We start from the raw sequence: 20,169 nt of genomic DNA on the forward strand, positions 1-20,169 counted from the left end.
CTAAAGCACTGCTGGGCATGGCTTTTGCTTTCACCCAAACACCTCTGGTGCAAGGCTTGGCCTCTGGCCTGGTGCTGTGCTCGGCATCCACCCGCTGAAACCTGGCATGCATAGCTATTAGCCCTGAACTGCATGTCCAGTGTGCAGGAGCTGACACATGGCCAAGTCTTCTGCTCAGCACCCCTGCCTTATCCTCAAATGTCCTGCTGACCACCATCACCCCTGCCACCCGCTTGCATGGTTTCTGGCCTTTAAAAGCTATTAAATGGATGGAGTACATCTTTATAAAGCCTAGAGAGAGAGGAAAGCCTCTTGCAGTTGCTCACTAGCAATACTTATCCCCATAATTATTGAGTGCAGTGATAATTAGAAATATGATGGAACTCGTGATGTCATTGATGATTTCCATTATGATGTTTTTGTGACTTCATGTGTGTTTGCAAACAGTACAGTGGGAGGAGGTATCGTTGGAAGCTCTTCCCATCTGGTGAATGTCAATGGTTATTTTGTGATGTCATTAACAAAGATTTTTCAGTGATTTCCTTTTGTTTTGTTATGATATGCTTTGCCTTCCATCCAAGCACCCACCGGCCATGGGTCATGTTGCACGGCAACCCCTGCTCCAAGGCCACCTGCTAGAGGTAAAACCTTTGCCTATGCCTAATGGTCAGTGGGCATTGGGCAGGCCCTGTGCTCACCTCAATGCCACCAGCATGGGAACCTGCAAAGCACAGCATATTGCCTTGACCGGTGTGCTCTGAGCAGATGACATGGCCTTCAGCCACACCTTCCACTGATCTTCCTGCCATATGGGTTTTCAATCAACCAGTTCTTGAATGAATGCACAGTTTGCATGCATTTCATCTTTATTTTACTATTTCTCTGGGAAAGTGCTTTTCCCACTTCTGTGTTATGTTTTCGACCCATATGGCTACAGCTATTTTTATTCATGTCACGATTCAATAAATAGCTTATTGGATTTCAAAATACTGCTCCTTCATTGTGGCTTTTATGCTGTGAAAAGCATAGTTTTGACCCTTCCTGTTTCTGTTCAGGTCCCCATTGTCTGGAACAGCGCACCTATATAGCTTCAACAGTTTGATTTTCTTTCAAAACATTCTGTGACAACCCTGTCCAACATGGTTATTAATCCATGCGCCTCCTACTTATTTTGCAGGTGAAACTAAGTAACTGCTACCTCTCTGGTTTTTGCTCTGTTAGCACTCTCTGGTTCTGACACACCTGTTTGTACTGCTCCAACAGGTATAAATAAGCTGATGCTGACCCAAATGGGGAGCACACAACTCAGGCACTCAAGACAACTGTGCTGTCTCAAATATGACGTCACTGGGCAGGATGGTGCAGCGGGCTGTGGTTGCCACTTTAGCCTACGGAAGCAGAGAGTCATAGTCCATACTTGAGAACTTATGAGTCCAATTCCAAACTCATTCCTTTGAGCTCTCACTCAAAACATATGGAGTAGTGTGCTCCAAAGGCCCTGGAAGTGGTTTGGGTCTATGAAGTGCTATATTAAGGTGATTGCAATACTATGTAATGTACTGCAAGGCAATTTTTCATATTCTTTGGAATGGGGTAGTAACTTCAGATATCCTTTCTAAAAGTACCACCCTTTGCTTCCCTAGAAAGTGCATTTATGAGTAGACTTTAGTGCTTACTGTTTATTTGCATAATAGCTTGAAAACACGCATGCTCTACTAGTGGCTAGGAAAGTTTCAATTTTAATACTGTGGGTAAGACCTTTTCAAAGCCAAGAAGGCTGTATCATGCTTAGCTCAACTCAAAAGGTTTAGACTCCTGCAAGAAGTGAATTACCCTAATAGAGGTCTCCCCTGTCTTTGATGGAAACTTCCTGTACTTGAGTGTCTAAACCCCTTTGCATCAGCAAGGTCTACTGGGTTCTGTAGGAAATATTATCATGTGTCATGGATGTGGAGAAGATCAGAATAAGTATAGACTTCAACACTGGGCCATGGAGATCAACCTATGTTTATTCCTGCCTCTGTGCAGCTGGGTTTAATGGGCTTACTGAAGAGGCTGAGATATTCCTTGGAGGAGGAGATGGGAGCGGTCGTGACACGCATCAACATTTCACTTTTGCCTTGTTTCCAGCAGATCATGATACAGCAATCTGAATAGGGTTTCTGCATGCTTGAAAGTGGTAGTCTCCTACCTGAATTGGGATGGTTGGCATGTATGGCAATGTGCGCAGCGTGGGGAACCTGGTAAACAGAGAGATACTACTATTACAATACAATACAATACTTGAAGAGGGAAGCCACAGGGAAGGGGTGCCTGTGGCACAGAGACCTAAGGGAGAGCAGGCGATGAAGGAAGCCCAGGTACTAACGAAGACACATCAAGGCACGAGGCAAATCTGCTCCCTAGGTGTGTAGCAAAGACAAGGAGGCTCCTCGGGGCTCACCTCCCCCTCTTGAAAACAAGGTAGGCCAGGAGACCATGCCGACACCTAAAATTAACACTCCCAGGCAGGCAGCAGCGAGGATCTGCACGAGAAGACAAAGAATGGACATAAAAGGAGAACCCATTGAAAGACAGCATAAGGGGTCATGGTATCACCTAGAGAATGCAGGGGGAAATATGACTTATAACAGAGGGAGAGGCATTGCAGGAAAGCAAATGAGTCCTGAAGGATTGAATGGCATAACCTGAGTGAGAAAGACTAAAACTGACATTCAGACTCTGGATAGAAAATGGGTTGATCCCGAAAGAGCAACACAGGATCCAAAACCTGCCACCAGCAGGCAAAAGGATATTGACAGCTACTGCATAAAATCACATTTAGGGGAAGGGATATCTCTGAGACAGTGAATTTGGGGTTCAAAGCTAGAGTGAGCATGCAGTCAAAAGAAACCGTGCTGAGCAAACAGGACCTAAAAGGGATGCTCCGAGACTTATGAAATCAATAGAAAGAGGACTTAAAGAGTGAGCTAGAAATTCGATAAGGCCTCATGGAAGCAATATTGACTGACTGGGTAACAGAGTGGAGGAAATAGGGTCAATGGCCTTGCTAGAAGAACAGGAATATGTTCACTCATGAAATTAAGATGGTCAAACAACAAATAGGCATGCTATTCGACAAGTGTCAGGATATGGGAAACTGTGCCAGATGCAATAACATCAAGATAAACAGCATAAAAGAAGAAGCTGAAGGAAATAATCTTGAAGTCTATGTCAACGCCATATTTCCCCAGATTCTGAACCGCAAGTTGGGAGAAGAAGTAGGTATTAAACACATACATATGGCAGATACAAAAAGTCAGATACTATAGCTTGACTACTAGTCATCCTTGCCAAATTGTCCTCTTTCCCACAAAAAGAATTACTGATACGATAAGTCTGACACCTATAGCCTGTAACATACATTGGAGACAAAGGGCCTGATTTTGATTTTGGCGGACGGGTTATTCCATCACAATGGTGACGGAGTAACCCGTCTGCCAAAATCTAAATCAAGCTCAAAGTAATTCTGCTCCGAGACATATTGCAATCCGCCCTGCGGAAGAGAAAGGCCCTCAGGCCCCTTATTAACACAATACAGACCAAAATATCTGAATCTGCTGGACCTTTCCATGTGGCCTACAATTCGAACAAGCATCTGCAATTGAATGGGTCTCGCACTTGTAAGAGTTAGAGCTATTGGCACTGTACATGATAATGTTTTTACCTATTTGGTTTGTTTGGTAGTGTAGCAGATGTATGTTGTGTGTCGTGGAATGATGTGTGCTGTAGTGGAATATTAGTGAGGCAGGATAGTGAATGAGAGAGCGAGATAGACAGGAAAGAGAGGGTAAAAGAGAGAAAGATAGAGGGAGAAGTGGAAGGGGGACATGGAGGGAAGGGGGATGGGAAAGGTGGACCAGTGCACAGCATGAGGAGGTACAGTTAGGTAGCCTGTGTTAGTAGGCAGTATAGAGAGGAGATAGGTAATGTAAGGGAGGGATGAAAGGGAGCAGTGGTATTGCAAGATGAGAGGTAGTAGTGGCAGCGTGAGTGAGAGAAAGATAAGAGGGGCAATTGGTGTGTGGGGAGAAGAGTGCAGGGAGTAATAAGAAGTGGGGAAGTGAGCAGTCCAGTAGCAATGTGAAGCTGCTGCACTATCGCGCAAAGTATTAAAATACAAAATAAAATGAAGCAGGAGGAAGAGGGAGCAAAAGCTAAGCAGTGCGGGTTAGATCATTTTAATACTTTAGGCTGTAGTACCTGGACATTTCCTTATTACCGCGCTAGGAGCTCACTGAGACAGCTCAGGCAGCAGAGGCACTTCAAAGTGAGAAACACTACAGTGAACAATGAGAGCGAATGAAAGTGGGTGGAGAGATAAAGGGAATAAATGTGAGATAAAGGGAAACTGAGCAGAGATCACAAAGAGATGCACAGAAGAATGGAGCACTACATGGCGATCAAATGAAATGGCCGGAAGATAGAGGGACTAAGAAAAAGAGGAGGCTAGAAACGTACAAAGAAGACTGGAAAGTTATAGTGAAGAGACAGAGGGGATTGAAAGTAGGGGCGTATAGAAGAAATAAAGGAAATATTGGAAAGTAGCAAGTAAATAGGGGCAATAGAAAAAGACAGAAGAGAATGTAAGAGGGGAAAAACAGAAATACAGGGGAGAGTAGAGAGGTGGACGAAGTAGCAAAGTAGGAAGAATAAGAATTGTACAAGGAAAGATGTAGAGGTGGCCAGAGAATGATCAGAGTGAAACACTAAGGTTAAGATTCATGGAATAGTGAAAGTTGGAAAGTTGGTGCATGGGAAGTAGTTAGAGGATGCAGAGCATCCCACTTACAACACTGATCCCAGCTATACCAAGATGGCATATGTCAGCATCTCATCTGTTCTTAACCATTAGTCCACTGTCAGGGGAACAAACAATTTGCAGATCAATAAATGTGCCCTGCTAATACCCTGACTTTCCAAGACAATACACATTACAAGAAAGTTGCCAGTTTTGCTCCCAGTTGGGGTAATTGGCACTAGGCTTGCCACAAAGTCAAAGATGCTTAAACATGTGCAGAAAAGAGATTAATGCAATTTTGATGTAGAGCTACACCCTCAATTGTGGGACATTAAACTATATCAAATAGAACGTATCGATAAACATATCTTTCCCTTAGTTTGTAACATCATCTTCTGAATGGTATTTGCCAGTCCCATAACAGCGCTTCAGAGGTGAAGAATGTCTTTGTAGTTTGTTTTATCTGTGAAGCATCAGTCTTTCTTCATTAAATAATTGGCAGTGCCACCCAAAGGGAGTTTGCACATCTGTAATAAATGCTTAAGTGCTCACTGGTTTCATCTGATCATTTGAACAGGAGACATTCGTCAGCAGAGCTTGTTTTGTGCAACATCTGCATGATTTCAGAGTAATTACAAGTAACGTTTGAACAACTATGAGTAACACTTTTTCCCGAGCAAAAATAAATCAAGGAAGACGAGGGAAACATACAGCTATCAGGAGGTGACACCCATTTGAGCAATGAGAAAGGCTAAGAAAATGTTAAAGGTGCGGCACAGCAACAGAAATGAAGGGGCACTTCAATAGCCTAGTGCACCTGTAACCTGATGTCACCACCGCTTCTTCCATAACCCTCCCTGCCTGCAGGGACGATCATATAGTGGCCGAAAGAGATGTCATAAGGAAAGGAACCAAGAGATAAGAGGGATGGAGAGGGGGGAAAAGTATATTGGCAAAGGGGAAAATAAGTTTTAAAAAAGGAAGGATGTGAACCGGAACGAGGGAAAGTGTGACATGGTATTGTATTGTATTGTCATAGTATTTATATAGCGCTTACTACCCCTGATGAGTTGTCAAACTACTTTTTGGTGAGTAGCACGCTACTCCAGAACCCAAAAGGAATTAGTGGTGGATTAGTATAGGAAAATATGAGTACAGCTTTTAGTATTATGATGAGTTAATTTGAGCCGTGGATATGTGAGTTTGTTAGTTGGATTGACTGGAATAATGGAGGGGTGGAGGAAGGAAGAATACGGAAGTGTTAATTGGGAGTTTATAGTAATAGGATTTAGACTTGGGATGAGTAAAAGGGGGGATGGAGGAGGGAAGAGTCTGTGAAAAGGGTTAGGAAGATCATAGTAGCAGGAGGGATTTTGGATGAGTTAAAGGTGAGATAAATGAGGGAGAATTTAGTAGGTTTATTTGGGAAATCATGGTAATAAACTGAGGTTTGGGTGAGTTAGATGTGGAAGAGGAGGGAAGAGCTTAGGCAGGGTTATTTAGGAGATGAAAGTAGTAGAATGGATTTGGGATGAGTCAGAGTGGGAATGGAGGATAGATTGATAGAGACATGACATATGGTGATGGGTAGGCAAAGTAAAGCCTACAAGAGAGTAAAAATATAATATTTTTTTATTTATAATATATATATATATATACATACATTTGATCATTATTTTTATTTAATTTATTTATTTTATTATTATTAATATATATATATATATTTGTTTTTTTTAGATTTATTTATAATTTGAATTTTATTTATAGTTTTTATTTTATTTTTATTTAATTTTTTCTCTAGTACAGTAGGACTAGAGTAATAAATAAATACATATATAAGTATATAGTAAGGGAATATATGTCCAAGGAATATAATAATGGCTATAATCTGAGAAGAAAAGTAGTATTGTATAAACACAGACTTTCAAGATTTGTAATATTTGAATTTAATTAATAAGTGTACTTTTCTAACATGTATTTATCTTTACTCAATTTTTGATTAGCCAAATACCTATGATAATAAACATTTCACCAGTGTGATATAAAATGAGAGCAGGGATTCATAAGTATTTAATATAACAACTTATCTAGGAGCTATGCAATGACCTATGAACATGTTAAGGATAGAATGACACACACACAAGCATATATATATATATACACACACACACACACACACATGACTACACACATATATACACACATATATACACACATATATGTACATAAATATACATATTTAAACCGTGAGTAAATATACACTAAACAGGTTTAAATAGTATGTGTCTAGTTTATTGTTATGACATAGTAGCAATACATATTTTCTAAAGAACTATATATATCTAGAATATACACATAATCAGTGTTGGACCTGGTCTTTTTTGCAGGGTCATCCCCAAACGTTTTGCCTCCTTTCTCCTATTTTTCCTGACCTGTTTTTGTTGACTTTTGAACTCTGAGCACTTTACCACTGCTAGCCAGTGCTAAAGTGCACATGCTCTCTGTGTAAATTGTACTATTGATTGGTTTATCCATGATTGGCATATTTGATTTACTAGTATCCCTAGTAAAGTGCACTAGAGGTGCACAGGGCCTGTAAATCAAATGCTACTAGTGGGCCTGCAGCACTGGTTGTGCCACCCACATAAGTAGCCCTGTAATTATGTCTCAGACCTGCCACTGCAGTGTCTGTGTCTGCAGTTTTAAACTGTAAATTCGACTTGGCAAGTGTACCCACTTGCCAGGCTTAACCCTTCGCTTTTCCTACATATAAGACACCCCTAAGGTAGGCCTTAGGTAGCCCTATGGGCAGGGTGCAGTGTATGGTTAAGGTAGGACATATGCTAATGTGTTTTCTATGTCCTGACAGTGAAATACTGCCAAATTCGTTTTTCACTGTTGCAAGGCCTATCTCTCTCATAAGTTAACCTGGGGGCTGCCTTTACACATGATTAAAGCGTAGCGTCCCTTTGGGAGCAGATAGACATGTGGAGTTTGGGACCTCAAAACTCACAATTTAATAATGCATCTTTTGGTAAAGTTGATTTTAAGATTGTGTGTTTGAAAATGCCACTTTTAGAAAGTGGGCATTTTCATGCCTAAACCATTCTTGTGACTCTGCCCGTTTATGGATTCCCTGTCTGGGTTAGTTTCACAATTGGGCTGTTTGCACCTCTCTCCAGACAGTGACAGAAAGGGGGCTGGGGTGTAGCTTGCATATTCTGATGAGCCATCTGTGCTAGGAGGGAGGGGGGGAGTGGTCACTAGCACCTGAAAGGGCTGTGTCTGCCCTCACACAATGCAGACTCCAACCCCCTGGTGTGTGTATGAGGCCTTGCCTGGCCAAGGCAGGATTTCACAAACAAGTGAGACTTTTCCTTTGAAGTAAGCCTATTTCAAAGGCCAAAATGGGTATAAGAAGAGCCCCCAAAACCACAGACTTTAGACTCTTCTTGGGGTAGACACTCTACCTCACATACACTTCTGGACAAGAAACCTGCTGGTGAAGAATCCCTGAACCAGTCCTGCCAAGAGGAACTGCCTGGCTGCCCAAAGGACTCACTGGGACTGTTTTTCTGACAAGGACTGCTGCCTTGTTGTTGCCCTGCTGCCTTGCTGCTCCCTGGCTGTGCTGAGAAGTGCTCTTCAAGGGCTTGGATAGAGCTTGCCTCCTCTTCCCTGAAGTCTCAGGACCAAAAAGACTTCACTGCTGCAACTGGACTCCTTGTGCAGCGAAAATTTGACGCACAGCCTGCTAAAAACAACGCACTGCCTACCCTGCGGTGAGAAATTCACTGCATGCCGAACCGGAACGACAGAGCCCGACTTCACAAGGAGAAGATTGATGCAGCGCCTGCGTTGCGACCGGAACTTCGACGCACAGCCCACCGGATCGATGCACAGCCCACCCGGGATGACGCACCCCAACTTCCAGAGAGGAATCGATGCAGCACCTGCCGTGCAGGAGAAACTTCCATGCAGCACCCACTGGATCGACGTAGCGCTTGTGATTTCCGCAAGCCCAGGATTCCACAGACAGTCCCCGGGGCACCAGAAAACCCTGCAACCCAAAGAGGAACCAAGTCTGTGCGCCGGAAATCGATGAAAGCCTTCCCATGCGTAGAAAATAACGACAAAAGTTGGTGTGCAAAGGGGCGAAACCGACGCACACCCCCCGTTTTCCACGCATCGCCTCCTCTGCAGTCCCTTGTGGAGGATTTCAGGCACAGTCCCCGGGGTGCCAGAAAACCCCGCAACCCAAAGAGGAACCAAGTCTGTGCGCCAGAAATCGGTGCAAAGCCTTCCCCTGCGTGGAAAATAATGATGCAAGTTGGTGTGCGAAGGGGCGAAAACGACACACACCCTCCAACCTGTTTTCCACGCATCTCCTCCTCTGCAGTCCCTCGCGGGGATTTTGAACGCGAACCAGATACTTTGTGCTTGCAAGAGACCTTTATTGTTTTTAAAGAAACATTTATTTGTTTTGCAAAGACTTAAGACACTTTAGATCACTTTTACAGTGATATCTCCACACCTACTTATTGCATTTTAATCATTTTGACCTGCATCTTATCAGATAAATATTATATATTTTTCTAAACACTGTGTGGTGTATGTTTGTCGTGCTATATGGTTTTATTGTATGATTTATTGCACAAATACTTTATACATTGCCTTCTAAGTTAAGCCTGACTGCTCAGTGCCTGGCTATCAGAGGATGGGCACAGGATAATTTGGATTGTGTGTGACTTACCCTGACTAGAGTGAGGGTCCTTGCTTGGACAGGGGGTAACCTGACTGCCAACCAAAGACCCCATTTCTAACAATCAGATAAAAAATATTTATCAACACGAGCATATGCAGTCCATAGCTGTTTGAATATGGTGGTTATGAAGAAAAGAGCCAACTCTTGAGTAGTCTTCTGAAGACAAGATAGTTATATGTGGATCTTATAGTTGGGGGTTATTAGTCCCATAGTTTGGGTGCTTGAACGGAGAATGATGTACTACCTATAGTCTTTTTCTTGTATGGTGGTGTTCTAAGGCAGGGTGCCAATCTTGAGCAGAGGTTTCTTTGTTGAATGTATTTGGTTATTTTGTTTCTGATAAAAAGCGGTCCTGTTCCATGCATAGCTTTGTGGGTGATACAAAGCAGCTTGAAGGTGCATCTTCTGGCAACGGGTAACCAGTGTAGTGCTCTCAAGGCAGGGGAGATGAGAGCTTTTGGCTTTACATGTAATAGTAGCCTGATTGCGGAGTTCTGAATACGTTGTAGTTTTTTCATAAGAGATAGAGATGATCCATGGTAGAGGCCATTGACATAATCCAGTTTGGATAGTACAAGCGAGATAGTAGCCTGCACATTGTGTGGAAATCTGAGGTGGGGGAAGATGCGTCGCAGAGACTTCAAGGTGATGAAGCTTGTTCGTGCTAATTTGTCCACTTGGGCATTCATTGTTAACTTGGAGTCCATGGTGATTCCAAGGTTTTTAACTTCCTTGGGTAATTGAGGAGGTGGTCCGAGATCGTCAGGCCAGGCACCCAGTTGGTCATAATTTTTTCAGTCATCACATATGAGTATTTCTGTTTTGGAGGCATTTAGTTTGAGATGGCTCCAAGTCATCCACTGATCAATGGCTCTGAGGCAACTGAAGATTAGTGAGTTTTCAATGTTTTTCGGGGCATTCTAATTTAAGTAGTATTTGTACATGAGATCGGCCTTTCTATTCATTTTGGGGGCTGCAATTAATATCTGCCTGTGGCCCAGCGCTAAACAATCGTGGCAAGAAATCAAACACAAGAGCTGCTTTGTACAGCACACATTGTAAACTCGAGGGGGGAAGAAATAGTACGTCAATCACGTTGGGAGCAGCGGACGGGCACTAATTAAGTTAAATCAATGAGTGCTTGATCCTTGCTCCACGGACAGGACCGGAAACGACGCCAGCCTGAAGTAGACGAATTACGAGGCTGTAAAGAAGAATGCCAGGAAAGCCAACAAATAGTAAGCGAGACGCAACAGGCGGGCTCCAAGCCCTTTTCTAACTACAGCAGCATCTGGTAAGCAATACGCATGCTAGCACATGCCATCGCAGACTCGACCCTAAAAAAGGTGAAACGCCCCACCACATGACAGTGCAGAGGTTTGGAAATACTGACCACAACTACAATGGAAGTAGATGATGTCAACCAGAGGCAGCATATAGTCGGAGAATGCAAAAGGCACGTTTCAGACTGGCAATGACAAATGTTACAAAAGAAAACAGAATACAGCCTCTCCAAAGAAACTGGCAAAGCAGGCCAAAGAATGATAAGAACCTTTGCCCATGGAGACTAGATAAAGGCGACTCACCTGATTATATAATTACTTAAAAACAGATGTAAATTAGAAATGTTGTGTGTGAGGTGCAGAGGAGAGGGGCCCTTGATCCGAGAAAGTTGACTAAAGAGTAATAGACTAGAGCTCAGGTTGGAACTCCAGTTAGAAATATTTTTTTTTACATTTATGAAGGGGGTGATAAGTGTGTTGAAAGTTTAGATTCGGTGTAGAAGGGGAAGGTAGGGAGGGAGATGACAACAGCAACCAGCGGATGACCCACTTCTAGGACAACAGCATTTACCGTCCGTCGCATTCAAGGTACTATGACTTAATGACTTAATGTACGGAGCTAAACTCCCTGCAAAAAACTCTAGAATCTATGGCGTGCTTGAATCACAGATGACTAAAATTGTGCTGCTTTTGAAAAAGGGAGATTTGACATTTTTGTCCTCTAGGTACCACACCACACAAATATATTTCACAGCGCACATCAAGGCATGGGGATGACAATTCTAATATGAAACACAGCAGATCTCCCAACGCCAAAACCCCTAGCTGACCAGCAAGCAAGGGAAATGTTTGCCAAAGGCCGGATAGGCAATGAAACACTGATAATAGCTCCAATTTCCATCCCACCTCAGTTCAAGATCTTTTCATGCAAAATAAGCTGCACAAGAGGAAAGGCTTTGCAGAAGGCACAGAAGTGTTAGAATCTGACTTCAGTCAAACAGGTGGCCGGGAACTGGACAGATCGTGAGTGGGAGCATGAACCTTCAAAGTTGCTTCAAAGAAGTGGTGGGGGCTTAACTGACCTTGGGCTACAGGATGTGCGGAGAACCCATCATCATAACGAGAAATACTATACCTGCTATTCACATGTGCATCAGTCCTACTCCAGGTCAGACAGAATCTCTTTTTCACAAGGTGCAATTGCAGTGGTAGATGTAGCCTGTATAGACTCCATCGTGCTACCCGACTACGCACCAATCACACTTGACATGTGTAGCCCCAAATCCCAAGATGAGACAAGAGAAAATATATCCTGAAAAATGCAGCTAACAAAGATATCAGGGATATCGGGGATACAATTGGAGACTACCTACACCTCAGTGGCACCCAGGACACTCAGTTGGATGGCAGCCAAAAAAAGAATATGGAACTAACCCGGAGCAATGTTGAGGAAGAATTAAAACAGGCAAAGGGAACATATAATCATACAAGGGATAGAACAACTTTAGACACTTAAAAGCAATACGGGGCCACTAAATATGTTGTTAATAAACAAGTCAGAGAGAGCCCTGCTGGCCCTCAAATGTAGGATGAATGAGACAGCGGCAAAGCACACACAGTGCTGGCTAATGCCTTGAAAGGATAACATGCTTAGGCCAAAAGATGGCCTACAGGACACAGGAAGAAATCACATACACTCAAGGAATATTACAGAAACAATCTTCAGTCACCCGACAAGTAGAAACAGTTTCTAAACAAACCAACATTCCCAAAATTAACATTAGCAGATAATAAAGTAGTAAAGTAATTTAAGGCCGCTGGGCCTGATGGCTTCACAGGAGACTTCTATAAGACATTCACTAGCTGCCTGACTTCCACCCTCACAAAGATGTACCGATCTTTGGTGGAGTGAGGGAGACTAATGCTGTCTATGACAAAGCAGATTTGTTGGTGCTGTCCAAGGCATCAAAAACCAGTCTGGCAGAGAGTCTACCTGAACTAATATATGAAGACAGGGCAGGATTCATTAAGGACTGCCTGACCTTTGAGAATGTCAAGACAGAAACTCGCCTTGTCGAAAAAAACTATGGGTAAGAAAGTGATCATGGCCTTGATACCGTTTAACACGGAGAAGGCGCTCAATGGGATGAGCTGGTTTGTAATGGCAGAATAAACAAATAGATTCAGTCCGGGAGAAGGATTTCTGAGAATGTTTATGGCACTGTATCAAGAACTCAAGGCGAGGGCCCCTAGTTAACAGATCATGCTCCCACGGGCTTGTAATTGTCATAGAGCCAATGCGATGGCCATACGGAATTCCACAGAGATCATGGACCTTCCATTTTGGAGCGAAAGAACTCTGTATATCTAAATTAGCTGACAGTGTGTTAATAACAGTAACAGATCCCCAAACATCTCTTCCATCGCTACGCTTACAATGTCTTTTGAATTCAAGTTCTGTAACTTTGCTAGTACTTTCAAAACAGGGTTGATAGTTCCCATTGAACAACACTCTGAATAAAACATAAGCCTGAGCTCATTCTGTGGTGGGGTTCTTCCTTCACTTAGTAGAGTGCTGATGGCTGCTGATCGCACTGGGCTTGAGATGGTTTATCTCTAGTGACGGAAGTGATGCCGCCACTATTATCACAGATGGAATCAACAATAGGACTATGTCTCTGGACACTGTTGGGCACTGTAATAAACCCTAGAAAGTTAGGAGCTGCAGGGTTATTAGTTTGTCTTCTTTGGGTGGCATTTGAAGAAGAGAAAATCACTGCTGGTTCTATCGATCGAAAAAAGGAAACCCCAGAGAGTTAAAACAAGTTTTATATCATTGCTGGTATTCAGGGACGGCTTCTGTGATTCAGCAGTATTGTTTACTCCAAGAGTGGTCTGCCTGCTTTCCACAAAGTACTTCTCACAATTTTGTTTCTAGGATTAACATGGGCTTCTGACCCATGCAAGATATTTGTGGGCATATTTCCTTCTGAAGAACCCAGATAATGAGATGGGATATGTTTCCCTGCATTATGTGCTTCAAAGTGAGGTGGCTAGGAGGTTACTGAGGTATTCTCAGGAGGGTTTACATGGATTGAGGCAGTCCCCATGTGTTTGAGAACCTCAAAGACCGGGAAAGCTTTGGCTACTGAAGACTATTGCTCACTAGTATCACATGATCATTTTTATTTTTATTTAACAGAGGGCCAGATTTACAAGGCCCTAGCGCCACCGGAGCATAACTTTTTATGACACTCTGGTAGCGCTCTGCCACATTTAGAAAGCGGTGCTAAGCCACTTTTTGTGGCTTAACGCCACCTTGTAAATATGGGCCCCTCCAATGTAGTTTTCTGCATCAGAGGGGCGTGCAATGGGTGTTGCTGTGGGCGTTCCACCACAAAACCCATTCTTTTGACGCTTCCCCAGATATACAGGAAGGTGTGAATCTGTGGCAGCGCCTAAAACTAACGCTGCCCTAGGGGTGGCGTTAGCATCCTTGTTTCTGCTTTTTCCATGTGTGCTGCATTCTGAAAAAGAGCAAAAGGCCATGAATGAATGTTTATGTGCAAGAAGGTGTCCCTTCCTGCACATAAACAATCATTCAAAAATGATCATTTGCAGCACACATAGAAGTGCCAAATCACCATTTTAGATTGTTTATGTGCAGGAAGGGGGCACCTTCCCGCACATAAAAAATCAATCCCCTCACTGCAAACACTCTTGCACTATGGTGCAAGGGTGCCTACGTTGGCAACTAAAATCAGCACCGGCGCAGGGAGAAACACAGGGGTGCGCCATATTTTAGTAAATACAGTGCATCCCTGCATTTCTAAAGTGACGCAGTACAGCACTGCAGATTTTGGCGCAGCACCTTGCTCTGCCACTTTTTAGTAAATCTGACCCTCAGTCTTTTATGATTTTTTTAAAGACCGAGCAATATATGGATGGTCCCGTTGCTTTCTTTTTACCTCCCAGCGTTTTATTTCATGCCAAATTATTATTAAACCTTAGCTGATCAGAGCGAACCAGTACATTCTGTGTGATGTTTAGTCTAGGCTTGACTGTGATGCAACTCACTTTTTTATTATCCTAGCTACCAGCTAGACTTTCACTTACCTCTAGGTCCTGAGCTCCACGACTCTCTGTGCCATTCCTCTTTCTATGTCATTTCCTTTGAGGCCTCAGGGTCAGGGCAGGAACCCACATGCAAGTGCCTTAAGTTGGCAAAAGCAACTTTAAAATATCAGGAAGAGCTCGTAGTTTGACCACAACTGAAGGGCATGTACAATTATGTGTGGCATGAAGAAAGGCTCCATTCAGACAATCTACAGGGCGATTCAGTCAGCCTAACCTGTTGTCTGTTGGTGCAACATACAAGGCGATTGGAGGTAGAACAAAGTGAATTTTTAATTTTTCTGACTGCCAGGACATAGCATTGACAGAGAGCTCGATTCCCAAACCGTATATTGGGATCGGAGTGTGAACACAATGCAGGAGTTAATGACGGGGAGATTGTTCTGAACTTCGCTCCATCAGTGTGTGTCTCACAGGTCTCCCACCTCCCCCAAACCCCTCACTGGACATTCACAGGAAAGAGTCCCTTTTTTGGGATACACATTTCACTGTTGTACTTTTGTAACCTATTAGTCCCAATTTGATTCAAATACTTTCGTTCGTTCAGTTATTACATCATAGAAGGTAAAAACACAACCATTACGTAAAGCAGGGATGTCAAACTTATGCAGAGATTTGTCTTGAGGTAATATTCGAGGGCTTTACTTGAAATAGTCCAAATGATTTCCCCTTACAAATGTCTTTCAGGAGTCATTTTTAGGTTTTGCCTACAGCGCACATGCGCTGTCAGCAAAAGCTATCGTTTACTAAAAATTGACCTAAAGCCTGTCCCATATTTAAATCTTACTTACCATTGGTTGGCTCCCACGTCAGTCTCATTTACTTGCTTCTCACTGATCACCCTCCTGCTGCTTCCACTTTCGATTCAGTTTTTCGTCCCTAGTTGTGGAGCTTGGATCAATTACAATTTCCTGTAACAGTGGCCATTGTCCTTCCACTGGTCACCGATTGGTACTGGTACTTTTTTTCATTTTAAATAGTTGTAGTTCAGCCCACTTCTGAATATAACTCCAGAATATGAAAAAATCTGTTTGAAAGGGGTATGGGAGACAGAGAGAGAAAGACAAAGAGAGAGAGAGAGAGAGACAAATAGAGAAAGAGAGACTTGTAGGATGAGATTTTTTATTCATACACATAGGGCCTGATTCTAACTTTGGAGGACGGTGTTAAACCGTCCCAAAAGTGGCGGATATACCACCTACCGTATTACGAGTTCCATAGGATATAATGGACTCGTAATACGGTAGGTGGTATATCCGCCACTTTTGGGACGGTTTAACACCGTCCTCCAAAGTTAGAATCAGGCCCATAGTTATCATGACGATTATATGAGATTTTAATTATATATATATATATAAATATATATATATATATTATATATATATATATATATATTTTTTTTTCATGATGAACAATTTCAGTGCTGTTTTATGTTGTTTAAAGACCAAAGTCTAAATAAACATTTTTTCTGACTGAATGACTGACAGAGAGAGAGACTAGTTCCAGCAGGCTGCGTGATGGGAATTGGACTGGACTATCTAAGTTATGGAATGTCACAGTGTCAGGAGGCGAGGTACAGAGTACAGCTTACCTGTGGAAACAGAAAGACAGTAAGCACATGATGACCAACAAGGTTCTCACAAGACATACAGATTGTTTTTGAACAAAGTTAATGCTTATTTGGGGGCGTGGCCAGGATGGCGGCTGCACTATACGCATAAGAGTAGTGCTCCATGTGAATCTAACATTTCTCCTACAATAATCGGCGGCATATGGCCCAAAACTGCATATTCCTGGCCTGTACTCTTTGCAGGTGAGATAACTTGACGCCTGTGTTGGGGATGCGCTACAGACTCCGGAAAACGACAACGAGGGAATGCAGAGGAGTGACTGGGCCGCAAGGACCCTGAAGAAGACTGTACGGCTGTGCCGGGGGAGAGTGACCACGGCGGACCCTGGGGGATGGCAGCAGGGGGCTGAGGAGGAGCGACTGGGCCCCAAGACCCCCAAAAAGGAGCCTTGGGGCCCCATTTGGACTGTGGCTGCAGGGCAACTGCTCCAGAAGACCTTGAGGGCCCCAGCGCTGTGGGCCTCATCCGCGCAGGTGCCTGTGGACTTCCCCCGGCTCCTGAAAGCCTGCTGAGGGACTCAGCTGCTGCGGGCCCTGACATCAGACCTGAGTGTGTGTGGTCCTGCCCGCTCCTTTTGACCAGCCTGCAGCGGGACAGAGGTGCGGCCGTACTCGGTGACCGCACGGGCATGCGAGTGTGCCCCGCTGCTGTGAGTTTAGGTCCCAGTCACCTACTTTGACTAATTACAAACAGGCATAATAAGCCATAAGGTGGGCCTCTAGGACATTGTAAACTGCAATAGTCCTCAGGCCATTTGTCTCTGCTTATAAAGGGACACTAGCTTTTTGAGGCAGGACTACTGCACTAATAACGAGGGGGCATCTGTGCATATCCAATAAGGAGAGAAGGCCTAATTTGCGCCACCACCTGAGAAGAAAAGGGGGGGGGGCACCATGCTGTACTTTTGACGCCCTTTGCGTTCGACAAACTGCTTTCTGCGCACACCAAACTTAGCGCCTAGTAAAGGCAACATCGCATACTCAGAAGTGAAACAGCAATACCCTGCAAATATCACGCAGTGTGCATTGCCCTGCATTAATAATTTATTCCCCCAGGCCCGTACTGTTTGTGCACCTTGAAGCAACTCTCCAGGCACACTCCGCTCAATTTGACAAGGTGCTCCAAGCCATCATGGACACCAAAATCTCTTTGGAAAATTGAATCAGCACTGGATCCTTGGATGTGAATCTGTTGAGAGCAGACCACCGTCACCTGGTTGACCGAGTGGAGGAAGCAGAATCCACCCTCGCCACAGTGAGGCTGACAAGACATGACTTACAGGATTGATTGAAACAGGTTGCCACCCTACACTGCAGAGCAGAGGACTCAGGGAGCCACTCGAGATGCAACAACATCCACTTCTTGGGCTTTCCTGAATGTGCCGAGGGCCCTAGTGTGGAACTATTCCTTGAGAATTGGCTGATCAAAACAGTTTTGGGTGATATAGTACCAAAATGTTTTTCCATCGAGCAAGCACATCACACACAAGGTGGGCCTCCTGTGCTTAATTACTGGGACTGGCACTACTCCTGCAGCGGTTTCGCACCAAAGGCCCTTGGCAATATGAGAATGCAATGATCACAGCCTACCCTGACTTCACTATTGCAGTCCAACGCCAAAGAGACTCCTATGTCAAAGTCCAACAGCGGCTCCGCGAATTGGATCTGAAACATACTCTGCTTTTTCCAGCGAAGCTACGAGTAACTCATGGCAATACGGTGCATGTCTTCCATGTGTGACTTGGCTTCATGCTGAGAACCTAGCTTGCATGCAGGGAGAGACCTCATAGACTGAAAGCTGGTTGAGACCCAAATCAAGATGCCATAAGAGGAGATCTCTCATGGTGAAACCTACTAAAGACCAGATGTCGCCTTAGCGGGCCAGGGCAGTAACGAATGCCTCCCTCTGCAGCACGAACTCCTTTGCACCCTTCTGTGCCAAGCAGCTGCCTGAATCCAGATCGGACCCCAGTGGTTCGCAATTATCTGATGTTAGGGATCCTCCAGGTCGGAAATGTACTCCATGCTCAGCAGATGACCTCTAGGGGAGCCCCTCCTGATGGAGAGCGTGAGAGTAACAGGGGGGCTGGGATCCGTGGGTATCCATTACCTGCTACTAAGGTAAGCCGCATTGGGTGGCTGGCCTTGGATGTCTTGCCACATCGACCCAATGTGGAGTCACATCATGACTCCCTCTAAGCTTTACTAGGCCTACCCCCACAGAACTGTTCCGCAATGGTTGAATGCCAGTTGTTTTGTTTGAGGGGAAGTGACATGGTGCAGTTGGGTGCTCAAGCCTACGGTAGGGGAAGTGCGTATCATTACTGTTTAACAAGTTTTGTTTTCTTATTATCTGGATAATTCTGTGTGTAGCAGGGTGCAGGATGTGGGCGACGGGGTTGGAGGGTTGGCACAGTAAGAGGTCCAAGAGTACAACACTTGAGTGCATGGCCACCACATTCAAAGCACTCCCATGGAATATCGGCGGTATAGCCACCCCAGCTCGGAGAAATAAGACCTATGTCTATGTCAGACATCGGCACATTCCGTTTACATGTCTCCAAGAGACCTACCTAACTTTGGGGGAGTTAGACAAAGTTAATAGAGGATGGAGTGGGCAGGTGTACGGTGCAAGACACTCAGCCTACTCCCAAGGAGTCCTTATTTGGATCGCCCCAGAGTTCGCCTTTCTGAAATCAAGGGTCTTGATTAATACTGAAGGTCGGTATGTATTATTGGAGGGCACCCTTGATGGGCGAACCTTCTATCTGATTTCGCTCTATTTGCCCAATAATGCCCAAGGAGCCTTTTTAGATACCCTCTCGTCGACCCTATTACTTCCACCACAAGCCCAAGGATATGGGGAGGCAACTTTAACTGTATACACAAAACTGACTGGGATTGCTCAGTGCCCCCACTACCAGGCACAGAAGGTATACATGCAACAAAACACTTCCAGCAATGGTTACAAATCTCACTTGCATGATGTATGGCGTCTGAGCCATCCAGAGGACAGGGTGTACTCATATTACTCACCAAGACATCAGGTACACACTTGCCTGGATTAATTATTTTGTAACACCAAACGTTGGCCTCTTATACGCACCTCCAAGTACCTTGTAGTTCCCTCTCAGACCACAATCCACTTAAGCTTACATTTCAATGGGGAGAACGACCCCCCAACACACTCCTGGCACTTCTGCACAGAAGCTCTACAAGACACAGTATACAGAGAAACGGTGGCCACACAGATTTCCACTGCTGAAAACGCAGGATCAACCAGATCTTGTGGAACAGAATAGGAAGCCATGAAGATTGTCATGCGGGGGCACTGTGTAGCCACAGCATGGGGTACCTGAACAACTCTTACCTGTAGTGGGCTGAAAGTTGAAGAACAGATCTGCTTACTAGAACTAGAGGCGATAACAATCCCAGCGGTGCACCCACAACTGATGACCGTACGTCGCCACTACTGGGAGGAACTGAAACTTTGGAGTACTTGGATTATAGAACATTTATAGCCCACCAAAACGCCGGTGGTGACAAACCTGGGCGAACACAAGCATGGCTATTGCGA

General features: G+C 44.2%; 1 protein-coding gene across 2 annotated transcripts in view; it reads left to right on the forward strand.

The window, feature by feature from the left end:
- LOC138282919 (UDP-glucuronosyltransferase 3A1-like) overlaps nucleotides 1-20,169 on the forward strand; it is a 347,196-nt gene that overhangs the window by 304,321 nt on the left and 22,706 nt on the right. The gene's annotated exons all lie outside the window — the stretch shown is intronic.

This window comes from Pleurodeles waltl, chromosome 1_1 (genome assembly GCF_031143425.1).
Source record: "Pleurodeles waltl isolate 20211129_DDA chromosome 1_1, aPleWal1.hap1.20221129, whole genome shotgun sequence".
NCBI classification, from domain to species: Eukaryota; Metazoa; Chordata; class Amphibia; order Caudata; family Salamandridae; genus Pleurodeles; species Pleurodeles waltl.